Source organism: Lissotriton vulgaris, chromosome 1_1 (genome assembly GCF_964263255.1).
Source record: "Lissotriton vulgaris chromosome 1_1, aLisVul1.2, whole genome shotgun sequence".
Lineage (NCBI taxonomy): Eukaryota > Metazoa > Chordata > Amphibia > Caudata > Salamandridae > Lissotriton > Lissotriton vulgaris.
In genome coordinates this window covers 61221799-61237281 of record NC_141685.1, presented here as the reverse complement: position 1 = coordinate 61237281, position 15483 = coordinate 61221799, and the positions used below count along the sequence as shown (strand labels likewise).

General features: G+C 44.2%; 1 long non-coding RNA gene across 1 annotated transcript in view; it reads right to left on the bottom strand.

Moving 5' to 3' along the window:
• Positions 1-7722: 7722 nt before the first annotated feature.
• The window catches only part of LOC147737269 (uncharacterized), a 32718-nt gene continuing 24957 nt past the window's right edge, over positions 7723-15483 (bottom strand). The window contains exons 2-3 of the long non-coding RNA XR_015299312.1: positions 9867-9938; positions 7723-8548 (exon numbers count right to left, since the gene is read on the bottom strand). This is a non-coding gene — a long non-coding RNA (uncharacterized LOC147737269). The remainder of the gene's footprint in view (positions 8549-9866; positions 9939-15483) is intronic.

Genomic DNA, 15483 nt, shown 5'->3' with positions numbered 1-15483 from the left:
TTGGGCGGACAGATTGTGGCCTCTTAAGAGACAAATATTCTTCCTGAGTTTTGGAAAGGGGTTGATTCCCCCCCCCCCCACCTTATACTGAAAAATCGTAATCTGGCCCCTACCGCGAACAATCAACTTATCACATTGCTAGATGCAAAGGCTAGAACTTTGCAAAGGTTCTGATAAAAGAAGCAGGAGTGAGGAGAATGAAAGACAGCTGGTCACCTCCATAGACACCAGCTCCAGACCAAACAGAGATACATCTAGTCACAACCTCGCCCTGACGATGCTCGCTGAACTGTCTTAAAGTGATCTGTCTGCTTGCTGTTAGAGAGGGCAGTGTCCAGTGCCATTAATAGGGGGCACTAGACGGGGGACTTCAAGAACCTTGACGGAAACTCTGCAGAGTCTATGGAGTGATATCTGGGCGTGGTCTAAATTAGACTGGAACAGGTTCCCTACCTCACATGACACTTTCCGGTTCAAGGCTAAAGTGGGGGTGTATTTGGCGGGAAACATATTGCCAAAAAACAATGGTGCATGGAGGGGTGTGCCTCGATAAGGTTGACACCTTCCGATATTGGGGCCTCTTACATGAGAAGCGGAAGGGACACAAATGCCACTCATTTTTATTTTTTTATTCAATTATTTTTCTTTATTCAACCAGAGATTTTTTTAACACCTGGAGGTTAATGTAGCCCCACAAAATTCATTACATTCAAAACATTACATACAATACAGTTCAAGTAGCATATATATGTATATATATTTTGTACCTACTGGTGGCCTTTAGTAGGTAGTTATAGTTAGGACCAAGTTTCCATAGGAAGAGCATTTTTTGTTTCTTGCGTATAACTTTGGTGTCGTTTGATGAATCTTCATGACATTTTCCAAAATAATTCTTTGTTCATATCAGCTCCTATGTTGAAAGTGTGGGGGTGATTCTTCAAGGGGAAGCCAAGAAAAAAGGGGGTCTAAAATGTGTTTTCTCCATGCAATTTCCATAGGAAACTTTAGACAAGGCTACAGGTCGAACGGGTGAACGGAATTACCCGAGGTTTGGCAGGGAGAAGGGTCTTGGTCTAGAAAGCATGCTTTTGTTTATTTGGTGTAAATCTGTTTAATAGTTTTGGAGGAATATCAAAATTTACAGATATCGAAATTTGGGAATTCTGCCATCTGATTGGCTTTATACCTGCTTGCACCGCAGATAATTGACACTGTTCTCTCCTGTGTAAAATTGCCATTCCATGATACAAAACTTTACCAGAGTGATCATTCTTCATGTAAACTATTGCTTTAACTGAGCAGATGGCGACAGGTGTCTGGTACTGAGTACCTGCACTACTTTAATTTAAAAGAAAGAGCATCTGCACTTCTCCGCACTGCTGTAATACATTTAATGGAAGATGCAGCACTTAGGAGGAGCGAATAGGTCCTATAGATAATAAGTAGCAGCACTTTTACTATGTTTCCATTTAAAATACTGCCTATAACATTTCATAGGTATACGTCACCCCTCTAACCGCATACATCACTCTATCAGCTCTGATTGCTCGCCTCTTCTGGACAAGCCACCTACCAACTCTTGGGTCTACAAGGTTCTGCTCGATTGCCAATCGCTTAAACTGGTGCTGGCGTTCCGCTGGTAGCAGCTGGTGCTGGGCCTCTCTTGACTTTGGAGTCTCAGTGCTGCATTAAACAGTTGACGGTCTGTAGAATCCTCAGTCGCAGCTGCCACCTCAGGTAATTGACAAGTTACAGGCTCTGGTTTGTGCCTTTTGAAAATAGTTTCAAGTTTATTTTATTTTGCATAGTTATTGAAAACCATTGCAACATTTGCTTAAACAAATATTAAAATTATTGTTGTACAATGATAAAAACCATAAAACGGGCACCAAAATTACTATACAGAAAACGTTGGCTATGCAGGCGATGGCAAGGTTCATCAATTCGCAAGATAAAGTGCAGTGCATTTGCTGTTCCTAGCTGGTACTGTGTGTAGGCGGGTTAAGTGCCCTATAGAATGTATTTTTCTTGTTGTTAGTTCTTGCTCCAAAATTGTTGTTCAAGAAAAGTGCTGATGCTCTATCCTTTGAGGGAAGCCAGAGTCCCGGTTTATAAGTTAGTTTCACCACTAGGGCTTCTTACTTGTGTGACTTATTTATATGGCTATTCCAATATTTTTTTTAAATATTTCTTTTTATTAAAACAAGGCAACCACAGAATACATGAGTGCATAGAATATACGAGGGTCGTGCATCATATTAACATATAATAAAATAAATGATAAAATGATGGGGGACGGGGGAAGGGGGAGGAGGAGAGGGTACAGCAGTAATACAATGTCAACAGTAACAAAAAGGGGTCAGGGGGAAAGTGGGACATCAAAGATCGCAGTCACAGGTGGTACACATATGTCTCCTCTATATCGGTTCCAAGGGCCCCAAACCTTACTCCGTTTCTGAGGGCGACCCTGAGCCAAATACACAGTTTTTTCCCGGAACATGCACCAATCCATGTTTTCTATCCACACCTCAAGAGCAGGCGGCATCTGGGACCCCCACTGCTGTGCAATGTTCCGTTTGGCAATTATGGCCCCCAGAGTCACCCATTGGGTGTGTGCCGTATTGAGATCAGTGGGCTCCCAGACATTCAACAAGCATCGCCTAGCTTCTGGTAAGAGAGCCACCCCCGTAATCTCCTGCATCACTTCGTGGACCCTGCCCCAATATTCAACCACATATCGACATTCCCAGTTGACACAGTCCCGCCGTCGAAAAGCCCCATCCGGATCAGACGGGGACCCGTGACATAGACCCTGTGCAGTATTTTGAGCTGAACCAATCTTAGTCGCGCCGGAATTGCGACCTCCTTTGGTGAGGAGATCGCCGATTGCCAGTCCTCATCATCAAGCTCAAGGCCGTCACCTGTCCACTTATCCCATAGCTGTATCAGAGGTCAGTTCTATGGTTTATCTATCAGTTTCTTATAGACAAGGGAAATGGTACTGTCAGGCAGATGACCGTCCAATACACGGTCCTCCAATGGGATAGCCTCTGGTATCTCCCCCCCTTCCGGGAAAACCGATGTCAATGCATGACAAACCTGCGCATAACGGAAGTACTCCGTCCCTCCCAATTCGTACTAAACTTGTAAGGCCGCAAACGGCTTAACCTGTCCCTTCACCCAGAGGTCACCCACTGTGGAAATGCCAATAAGATACTATTTGTCGAAACCCTTAGTATTCCACAGTCTACCAAACTTTTCAGAGCTGAAAAGCGGGGTAGCTAGGGTCAAACGGTCTTTCCATCCTAGCAAGCAAGTGGCATCATGCCAGATCCGCACGGCCACTCTAGTCGGCCCCGTCAAACTCTTCTCCACAGACTTAGTGTACAGTGCTCTGTTATAATTGCCACCAGGAAGTAACCATCTGTCCATGGATCTAACTCGGGCCCGTATGTTTCGTGATTAATAGCACCCAACTGCTATAGGTTAAGAACAAGGAGAAATTACCTGATCCTACTACGGTAATGATAAATCGCTGCTACAAGAGTCCCTCAGGAGGCGAGTGAAGTAGCAAATCCAGGAAAATGACTTGAAGGTATTCATTGCCGCTCCCCAGCCAAACAAACACACCGGACGACTGCTCTGGTATTCGCGCAGGACCATCCCATTTGCTCTATTAACAGCCCAAGTGCCCGCGTCCACTTTAGCGTTACCACAAAAAGGAAACACTCAGGTTGAGTTGGACACCTTGAGCTTATACATCAAAAGTACCTTACATCTGTGAGTAATCTATACATACAAGGATGTTCGTAGAGTAACTTTGCTAGTTTTAGCTATTCACCATTACGATAAAGTTACTCAAAAGTGTGGACTTGCACATCTGCACACGCTTAAACAGAGGTGGAGTAAAATTTACAAATGTAACTTACTTCGGCAAAAGTGGAGCAATAGAGAGTGCAGCACCATACATAGCCAACCACTGGTAACGCAAAGCCCTCCCATAGGAAATAATGGAGAGAGAGACTTGAAAATCAAACCCATTGAAAATAAAGATAAAGTAAAATTTTGTATTTTGCCTTTTAAAAATACACACACCTTCAAAAGAATGTTATAAAATGTCATATATTTAAAATTAATGTGTTCATGATAATATGTTATGCTTTTAATTTTAAAAATATTACAACTATTAAAAAATACTTTCAAATTATTCTATACATGATTTTTTAAGGATGTACCCCTCCGAATAGAGGTGAATAAGGCAAATCAGTAATTCGGAGTACATAGTAAGAAAATCAGATGATTTTAGCTAGTTGGAATTTTTGAAACAGATCTGTGAGAAAACCTTTTTTTTACATTTAAAATCAATTAGATCTCTAAGTAAACTGTGAGTTTTTAATTTGTTCAATATTTAAAGTTTATAACATTTACATTTGTATTTAACATAAAAATATTTTTTCCAAGTGTAATAAACAATTTAAATATTCTTTATATTTTTTACACAGGGAAAATTCCACCCAAGTTGAATATATAGAAGATATATTTGTATTAAGGTTTAATTAAAGGTGTCCCACCGAATTAACATTTATAATATGTATTAATAATTTTTAAATGTATTGTATTGTAACTGCATGTATCTACAGGCATTTGCATCAAAGTAAATACCGGTCGCAAATGGGCAGATTCTCAGAATGTGCCCCTTTGCGACCAGTATTTTTGCATTTGGGATGCATCAACCCAAATGCAAAAATAGCAATTTAAGGAATCTCTAAATTGAGATTCCTTAAATTTCGATTGCATTTAAGGAATCCTAAATTGAGACTCCTTAAATGCAATGCATGAAAGTAAAAAAAATAGCGAATTCGCTAATAGGAGTAGCAAATTACCATGAAGTTGGACTTCATGGTAATTTGCTAAAACTTTGAAAAAAGCACTTTTGTGCATTTTTCAAAGTTTCATGTTGCGCACACACATGCCTGTGTGTGTGCAACATATGTGCAGAGATCAATTTCATGGGTGCAACAGGGTGTCATTTTGACACCCTTGTACCTACTGGTACTCGCAAATCGCTCATGCGATCTCCCCTTCATTCCTATGGGCCTGGAGGCCCATAGGAATGAATGGGACCGCATTCCTTAATTGGGACTCGCAATCTCCCATTCATTCCTATGGGCCTGGAGGCCCAATAGGAATGAATGGGACCGCATTCCTTAATTGCGACTCACAATCTCCCATTCATTCCTATGGGCCTGGAGGCCTGGAGGCCCCATAGGAATAAATGGGACCGCATTCCTTAATTGCGATTCGCAATCTCCCATTAATTCCTATGGGCCTGGAGGCCCATAGGAATGAATGGGACCGCATTCCTTAATTGCGACTCGCAATCTCCCATTCATTCCTATGGGCCTGGAGGCCTGGAGGCCCCATAGGAATAAATGGGACCGCATTCCTTAATTGCGACTCGCAATCTCCCATTAATTCCTATGGGCCTGGAGGCCCATAGGAATGAATGGGACCGCATTCCTTAATTGCGACTCGCAATCTCCCATTCATTCCTATGGGCCCGGAGGCCCATAGGAATGAATGGGACCGCATTCCTTAATTACGACTAGCAATTTGTGAGTAGCAATTAAGGAATGTTTAGGAATCGCTATTTTAATAGCGCTTCCTACATGCATAGGCTTTTGCTATTCCTAAATAGCGATTCCTTAAAAATCGCTATTTAGGAATAGCAAAAGGCTACGTTGATGCATCTGCCAGCTAGTGCTTATTACCCCTCACGAGGTATCAAAGCGCTTTTTCGGAGAGTAGCACACTACTAAGGAACCCATTAAAGGATTAGTGGTGAATTAGTATAGTGAAAATTGAAATTAATTTGAGTGGTGGACATGTTAGTCTGTTATTTGGATTGAAAATATGAAAATCTCTGCAACGTGGTGTCACCTGATTGCCTGAAATAACCTGAAATTTGATTTTGCGCATTAATTATAACATATGTAATTATACTTCACTAAAAATTATGTTATATTAGTGTTGCAATTCAACAAATGTTATTAAAACATTGTAAAATATTTTTGTCTTTTTAGATATTTTTTGCCTTGAATGACATTTGTTTAGATTTTTAATTAGTTTAAAATATTTCATTTAATGACGTTTTAATTTATGTCCGTACCTCCATTATTATTAATGGGAGTGTGTTGCAGTTCCAGTGGATGACCATGTGTGATGTTGGACTCTGAGCTCGGGTACATTTACAACTGTTTTAGGTACATCATGGCTGTTGTGACTGTAGAGGTGTGGTTTGTAAATAGCAATGGGTTTACTCCTTTGTGGGTGAGTGCTTGTCTGTCCCTACACCCCTCCTTACTCCTCCCTTAGCCCCGCCCCTTTATTCATAAATATTTCCCATTTTACACCCACTCCCACTCTGTCCCTCTCGCATTTACTACAAAAAGTATATAAACATGTGCGGAAACTCTGCAGTCGAGGCAGGCAACTCCACAAAGAAAAAGATAGGAGAGGCAGAACGACAGCACAAACTTTGTGAATCACATTTTGTTGTGCTTTAGTCGTCCTATAGTAGTTTATGATTAGGCCTGATTATCTGTGAGACTCTAATGGGTGTATCTGATGAGATTGTAAAGCTTGTGAAACTGTCCTCAGCAGATGGGAAGCAGGTCCATTTGTAGCAAAAAGGACATGGAAAGAGGCAGCTGAAGTGGATCTTTGTAATACGAGGCCATGTCCCCTCGGAACCGAAGTCATTAGGACTATTTACGGTGGAGCCAAGAATGGTTTACATATGGCTGGCCTTGTCTGTAGTGGTACAGAGACTAGAGAATGATGTGGCGGGATGGTGCTTCGATCAACTGCCAGTCATTCCATCACCTTTAGTTTTTCTCAATGATCAGCCGTAAGTGGCGCAGACATGAACAGATGTTGGTCCCATAGAGACCTATGACAAAGGGACTCCTGCTGCAGCCCCCTGGTGAGGCTCATTAAGGCTGGAAACAGTTCGAGGTTACATGCATTCCTGACCCTTGGGGGCGTGGCCTCAAAGTTCAGTATCAAATGGACTTTGTGGGTCAGTCATTGCTTATAAACACTCAGGAAACAAAACACGCTGAATGGAATGAGGCCACAAATAGTTGCAAAAGAATGAGGTTAATTCAAGCATTTCCATCCCTCGCTGTGTGCTTTTCTCAGTAGACGGTTTGTTGGACAATCAATGGATTTATGTTTTTGTGGCTGCTTCGTGTAAAGGTTTTGCGATGCTGAAAGCTCCTCCTCAGGGTTGACAGTGAGCACCTTTTATTCTCCCACATTGGCTCGCTTATGTAGAAAGGTTACATTTACAACTGAAGTTTTTGTCACATTGAGAGCACGGGTCATTTCTTTTCTCATTGTGCTTTCTCTCTTGTTGAATGAAATTGAATCTCCAGCAGATGCTTCCCAGGCATTCAGAACAATGACAAGGTTTTTCCAGGTAAGTTCTCGCAGGTTGAGTGAGACCAGATTTCCGACTTTTTCAGCATTCAGAGAGCTAATCAGGTTTTTTCCCAGTGTGAGTTCCCTCATGGTGAGTGAAAGTTATTTTGTGACTGAAGCTTTTTTGGGATTCAGAACACTGATACGGTTTGAGCCCAGTGTGGGTTCTCACATGTACAGTAAGGTTGTATTTGCGAGTGAAGTCTTTCTGGCATTCTGGACACTGATAGGGTTTTCGTCCAGCGCTAGTTTTCTCATGTTTAGTGAGGTGGGATTGATGGCTAAAGCTATTCTCACAGTCATTGCTCTTATTCGAGTAGTTTGTTTCTCCAAGTTGGGTTTGTTCCTGGATACATGTCATCTTAAGACTGACTCTGATTTCTGATCATGTACTTGTTTGTTACAACTCAGCATTAACTTCTAAATTACATTTTAGATGCTCTTCTTAACATATGTATTTAACTAATGATAGTTTTTTCCTGGAGATCATTTTCCTACCTTTAAAGGCACCTATCTCACTTGTCTTATAAACTTTCACTGAAGAGCCCCTTGTATTGATTAAGAGGCCTCTCATGGATTCATTTTCTCCAAGTTATGCCCCGGTGAATTCTATCTCCTCTGAATCACAGGAGACGGAGTCAAAAGCTTGCACTTGTAAATCGGGGATATTAGTCTTTTTGACAGTTCTGTCACATCACAACACGTCTACGGATGCTAATCTGTTGGGGAGGGTTTAAGTCTCCAATGCATTTCTCATAAACCATGAAACAGAATTTACAACACTGAGTTTTCTCAAGTGCTCTGTGTGGGTATCAGTTGTGGCCAATGTTCTCCTTACTCTCAGTTACTGACACTTAGTAAACATTTATGATCATTTTCCTTTAGGGATTTGACAACTTTCACATTCACCAGTTTCTTCCGCTCCAACATCCTCACCATTCCTGGCACATAGAATGTGTTTCTTCTCTAGAGCTCGAGAATGTTTTTACTTTCCTTGAAATAATCCTTTTCTTGAGGTTTCACTAAATTTAAACCTTATTTTATCTGTTCATGCTTCTGTCACCTGTAGAAATGGAGTCAAAAATTGTAAATGAACACAAAGAAAAAATATTTGTGACTTTATACTTTGCACAAAGAAAGCATTAACAAAAACAAGATAGGAAATCAGTTTGAGTTGCATTTCTGATAGTGGTGAAACAGTGTAGATCGGGAGCTTGGGATCACTGGAAATCAAGGATGTGAGAGCAAAAGAAGTAAATATTTAAGAAAGAAACACAGATTCTCAGAAGCAGCCACACTATCAAATTGCAATTTCTGTGGCAACGGCTGGGTACATAGTGAGATATTTGTCATTCTTCTAATAAATTACTAGATGTTATTTACTCCCCTGCCCACCTAGACTGTTAATCTAATCCTTTTTCGAGTGATCTAGGAAGGGACATTTTATTGAATAGCACAACAGCAAAGGAAACCAAACAGAGTAAAAAAAAAAAACACAAAACAGAGGAAAGAGAAAAAGGCTATCTCCCACTTTCACCACAGGGGTCAGGCGTAGGAAACTCCGCAGTAGGCCTGGGTGGTAAATTCCGCTTGTGGAATTTGCGGAATCTGGGTAATTTTGCGTTCTGCGGAGAACACGGAATTGCCAAAAATTCTGAGATTCGACGGTTTTGAGTAATTTTTTGCTTGCTCGCACTTTCAAAAAGCTTGTTTGCGAGATATTTCTCCCTGAGCACGCAAACAGCATTCGCGAACAGGAAAAAAGCAACGCAAACGGGCGGAACAAGCAATTCCGCGTGTTTGCAGAACTTTTGCGTGCTCGCAGAGATTTTTTACCATTTCGCCAAGCTTTGTGTAGCGCGACTACTCAAATTCCTCCCACCCCTACTCTTCAGCAGATGCTTGTGAACCCATAAGTTACTTCTAAATACAGTGCTCCCAAGGTCAGTACCAGGTGCAGCTCCACCGGTCGCACCACCCACATGTACTGTGTCTTTTGCTTGTAGTAGACAGGACAAAAAAGGGCAGGATGGGAGGACGCCAAGAGATGGAAGTCAGATCCAGAGAGAAAATACGCAGAAAGAACAGACAGAGGGAGGATGGTATCATGTGGTCTGGAAGAGGAGACAGATGTGCCAATTGTTAAGGAACTGGTGGGTAAAACTGACCTAAAATGAACTGGACCTGCACTACACCCCCAACATGTACCAGGAGGAATGTGGATCCATCAGGTGATTATCAGAAGTTTGATAACAACAAGAATAGTGAACAGAGGGAGTCAAATGTGGAAGCTGAAGATACAAAAAAAACAGAGATCAAGAAAGGGAATAGAGAAAGAAGAAACAGGGGAAAAGGAAATGTAGAGTTATAGGTATCCTTACCTGACAGTTATATTATATTTTGTTCTTCCGAGGATGGCACCCACGCTGCACTGCCTGCTCATCCCAGAATACCTTGAAAGGAAGGAAAGAAATGGTTTTGCATCAGACGACAATCACACTTCATCCCATTTTACAAATAACCGTCCTGAACTTACAAAACAAAAGAATCTCTTGTTCTCTGGAGGCCATTGTCAAACAACTCTGGTTATGAATACATTTTTTTTTTGGTTCAAGAGCCATGATCCTTTGCTGGAAAAGGTCTCTGTGAATATAGAGTGCACCCACAGCCTCAGAGAACAAACCCTAACAACCCAGTCCACGTCTTCATAACCCCCATCTTAACATTTACAGACCATGAAACTTGCAAATTAAAACAATCTGGTTTGCAAAGGTATGTTAATGTCCTTGTACATAATTCTGCCCACCGTTCATAAATCAGTGAACCAGACTCTTAGATTTAAACAAACCATGCTCTCTGGGCAACAGTAATTCAAGCTCAAGCTGATGCAGAGTTTGAATGCTGAGCAATGGAAGCAACAAAGCATCAACGTGTTGGCGCTTTTTATCAATAACTTATCTGAAGGGATGATGCGGGGGGTCAGCATAAATAAATCCTTCACGAGACAAAACTTGGAACATTGAAATGTTGAGACCTCCATTGAAGACAATGGAGCAGCAGCAGCCTATTCAACCTGATATAGGCCCGCTGCTCTCAACATTACAATGTCCTAATACACAGCCTCTGCCTCTCTGAAATATAGGGATTGGACAGGAGAAGGCAGAAGATAGAGCCTGCAGCAGGCCACACAGGAGCCTCCCCCCTTCCTCCTCTCATAGCTCGTAGTGTCACTGGTATCTAAGAAGGAAGAGGGGGGGTTCTGCTCATCTCCTGCATCTCCCCGGCTCAACTGAATGATAAAAACAGTTTAGCCGAGCCCAGGGAGAGCCAGGGGCTGACTTCAGCCTCCTTTCACAGCTATTGCTGTGACTGTTCAACATTTCACCCCTGTGGTCCTGCATGCGGCTGTTAACAGTTTCACATTCACAGCAACAACTGTGAAACAAAGGTTTCGGAGTACCGGAGGTGTTTCGACCCCCTCGGTCTCTGGGACACCTTTATTTTATTAATTAACACATTCTGCCCTCATGGGGCAAACAGTGTAATGACCTTATAGTCAGCCGTAGCAGGCAAAACTGCCCATTAAAGGACCGTTCCCTTGGTAAAGGCACTTGCATTTAGCTTTGGAGTTACAGCAAGCAGTAAGGTCATATTAAAGATTTAAAGTAATGGTTACTTAGTCAGAGAAATAATCATAATATTTGCAGAAGGATCACATACAGTTAACCTCTAAATTATATTAAAAGCCAGACTCAGATATAACTCTAGATGTAAAGTCAATAGACAGACCACCACAACAAATGTGTGCTAAGAAATAAGAAACCCTTTTTCTATAATATCAAATAGCAAACTGACATAGAATCTGCTTAGTTCAAAATCAAGGAAAAGTTCTTACGTACAAAATCCGTAAGAGGAGTGGCATGTAGTCTGCAATTTGGAAAAGGGTAAAATAAAACAATTGTAACAAATATCCCAAAACAGTACATTTTATAAGTTTTTAGACAGAGAGAACACATTATTGACATGGTTCATGATGAGGTAAAAATGACAACAACTAATGAATGTTCATGAAAACATAGCACAACAAAATGTAATTTAATAAAACACACCTACAAAATGAATAATTAATTTTGACTCTTCACCTTAAAGCAGGAGATTGGCGTTAGATCTTGCATGTTCTACCATACAATACAGCAACATGGGACAACAATAGTATTAATTCTTCTCAGGTCCTTTACTATCCTCCTTTTTCTACCTGTTTATTTAATTCCCGTGATAGTAGAGTTACATGGGCTCCATATCTCTTCTTTTAGAATGCCTTGCTTAAAAATGTTATCAATGACAGGTATATGCCCTCCTTTGCTTCACGTGTATGGTTGTACTGAGGAGTGTGTGGACACACTGCATTCGGTTTCACCGTGATTTAAGCTGGCTCTGCACTTTCAATCAATTCACATTTCTTTCCTGTAAAATTCCAAGCCTCTTGATTTACTGTACAATTTAAATCTGGATTTAAATACTCTTATGTAAAGCCTGGAAACAAATTAACTCTCGAGTTGCCGAATGTAATTTAGAGTCTTCACGTTGTGTTTGAATACCAACACCATCCGGTGTACAGTAAATTACACAAGTCAATTTACATGGTTATTCCCTAACAAGTTTCTGGCCATTCATCATTGACCCAATTTGTACTGGAACATTTGCTGACAGCTCATCAGTTGTTTATTAGAAATGCCTACAACTTGGACTCCTTTCCCAAGAGGGGTGGGTTGGGAGCTCCTGTCAGTCTGACTGTGGAACGGGTAGCACATTTAATGATTAAAAGTGATGCTGGGCGTGGCTTGGCGCCGGCTGTAATGGCCGCCTGATCCCGGAGCTCCGCCGGCCCGAGCCCCAGCCTCGATCCAGCCGTACATAATCCGCTGCTTCACGCGGATGACCAGTGTCTCCAAGTTCCCCTGACCCCGCCGCGCACAGCGGTCTGCCTCCGGCTCCTCTACGTCTCGCGGGCACCGAGATACGGCTCCTGCCAGAGAGGGCCGGGAGAGGCCCCGGAACGTGCCTGCATCACGGCCGGCGTGCCGCGTAACGAGAGGCCCCGGCTTGAGGCCTAGTCTTGGTGGGGACAAACTTGGCCCTGCGGCGGGCGCCCAGCCTCTGCTTCACGGAGCGCGCTGGGGGGAGGCCGCATGGGCCGCGGACCTTCGGCCCAGAGCCGGTAAGACCCCTGGCTGGACACTCCTGCCACGTGAGGGGGCGGCTTTTAGGGAACTGCGGCCCCAGCTTGCGGCCAGTCTACCAGTGGCCGACTTCAACCACTGGGGCGCGCCTGACATCCTCCACCTGGCGTCCTGTAAGGGCAGGACATTTTGGGCCGAGGGGCCCCCGGTGAAGTGTTGGTGGACCTGAGACTGCGGCGCATGGGCCTGAGGAGGTGGCGGAGGCCTGGTGCGGCGCCAGAGATACTGTGTAAGTGGCGAGCTGGCCTCGGGGAGTGACTGGGACCCTGCGGAGCCCCGGCCCGACGATCGTGTTGCCTCTGCCGCGGCAGTGGTGGTTCCGCCTCTGCCTGTGGTCCACTGAGGTGCCGTATAGCTGGGTAGTATGGCCCCTGGTGTCCACGCCGATCGCCTCACACTGCCTGAATTTTGAGGCGCTACCTAATACCACGGACCTATCCAATCCGCCCTGGTGATCCTCTCCTGACCATCGGCCCAGTTGGGGGGCTGGAAACTGGAGGGACGAGCACAGAGTGCTTCCATTTTACCAGCTATTTCATTGCGTGCCGGCGACCCACTGTGACGACAGAACACCGCCCCGGCCAGGGGTCTGCTTCTCGACGCTAGCATCAACATGAGGCCTAAGCAGGGTCCGCCCGCACAATCGAACAATCTCGATAAATACACAGTACAGAGGGGTACGCCGCGGACCGAGGTACCGGCGAGCGGCCAGCAGAGTCCAAAGGAGCCATCGCTGGCCAGTATTATGACGGCTATTCAGGCACTGAATGAATGAATGAATGAATGAATGAATGAATGAATGAATGAATGATGAATGCATCTTTATTGTGTGGTTACTCAAAACCATAACATTAAGACCAAGGTATAAAATTACGAAAGTTAAAAAAAAAACACAAAATTTCTGTAAGCAGGCGTTTGTTAAAAAAGTTCCCAAAGTTCATAAGGACGAAAAACCACAGAATTTTTGATGACAAGCGTTTATAAGAAGTTCCCAAAGTTCATACGGGCACACGCGGTCAAATGCCTTTGAGGGCCACCGGGGGTCCTATGGCAAGGTCTCTATTCCTGCATGGCCTTTGCGGCTATCAACTCCAGCCGAGTCTGATGTATAAATTTTCCGAATGAGGCCATCTGTTTTACTACGCTCAGGGTATATAGGTGATGAATTGCTTCCTTGGCTGTGCGTGTCCCAGCGTCCCTAAGAATGGGCCTAAGGTAGAGGGTGCGGGGAGCGCGTAGAGCGGGGCAGCAAAACAGTAGGTGGGCCAGTGACTCTCGTTTGTAATTGCAGAGTCTACAATACCGAACTCCTATGCCTGCATTTTCCGGGTGATATACTTCATTGAGCGGCAAGGGATGCAATCTGTAGGCGAGAATTTTGTGGAGGGCTGGGAGGCCCACGGCCTGCGTGAGGTGGTTTCGGGTGTTGTGCACGGTGTGTGGCAAGCGTAAAGACTCATGGAAGGCTCTTTTCCTGAGGGACTCCAAGTCCAGTTCCCGGGAACATGCGCGCACTTGCCTCTTTATCACGTGTTTGATGGTCGTGTAGTTGACAAGATCTGGGTTCCACGACTCGATCGCCAGGTTCAATTGCGTCGTGGCAGCTTCGATGGTAGTTGACCAGGGGTTCCCTGGTTCAGTAAAAATGTGTTTCAGGGCGGCCTTTAGTGTGTTATCGCGTGCCGCTGTTGTGAGGTAGTAATATTTACTTAGGGCTGCCATCTCTTCCTATTCAGGCACTGGGCACCACCCTTGAAACTAAAATCGACAAGATGGCCATAGAGGTGAACCTTCTCCGGACTGACCTCAATAAAACGTCAGAAAAGACAAAGGCTAATGAGACCGACATTGCGGACCTGCGGGCATCTACGAAGCATCTGGAAAAGAGAGTCAATGATTTGGTCCATCAACACCGTCAGATGGCGATACGGCTGGACGACCAGGAAGGGAGGGCCAGAAGAAGTAACGTACGCCTGGTTGGAGTTCTGGAGGACCTCCAGGGGCCCAGTGTGGAGCTGTTCGTTGAGGATTTAATCCTTAAGCACCTCAAGCCAAAACGTTTGTCTAAAATCTTTGCCGTCGAGCGCGCGCACCGGGCGCCCATCCCCAAACCTAACCCGGGAGTGCCACCGAGGACAATTATTGCTAAAATCCTCAACTACAGAGACGCTGTCCTTCAGGCGGCCAGACAATTTGGGGATCTACTCTACGAGAACGCCGTAATTCGATTCTTTCCCGACTTCACCCTCCAGGTCCAGCGCGAGAGGAGGTCTTTTGCGGGTGTGAAAGGGGCACTCCGAGAAAAAGGTATCAAATACATGATGTTCTTCCCCGCCAAACTCAAGGTTCTCATGGGAGGAAAGTCCTTTTTCTTCACGTCGCCATTGGAGGTGCAGGAATTGATCGACAAGGAGGTGGCCGTGACGGGCGAGGGTGCGGAGGCCCAGAACTGGAGAGACACTCAGACCGCATCTCTGGGCTCAGCGGCCGGGGGATCTGAACGAGATGGCCAAAGTCAACGCTCCTGGAGATCCCGCTCCGCAAGTCCGAGCTGATCGACACAGCAGAGGGACGCCCGAAGACGGCCTTCGCGAGACTCACAGATCCGATAAGGGTCACTTTAATGTATTGATCTGTTGCCTTTGACTCTTAGATTCTTACCCATGGGGTTAGTTGCCCATATGATATCATAACCAAACATAGACACTGGAATTCCGAGTTGCAGGACTTATGAACTACCTCACTAAGAGGTTGGGGG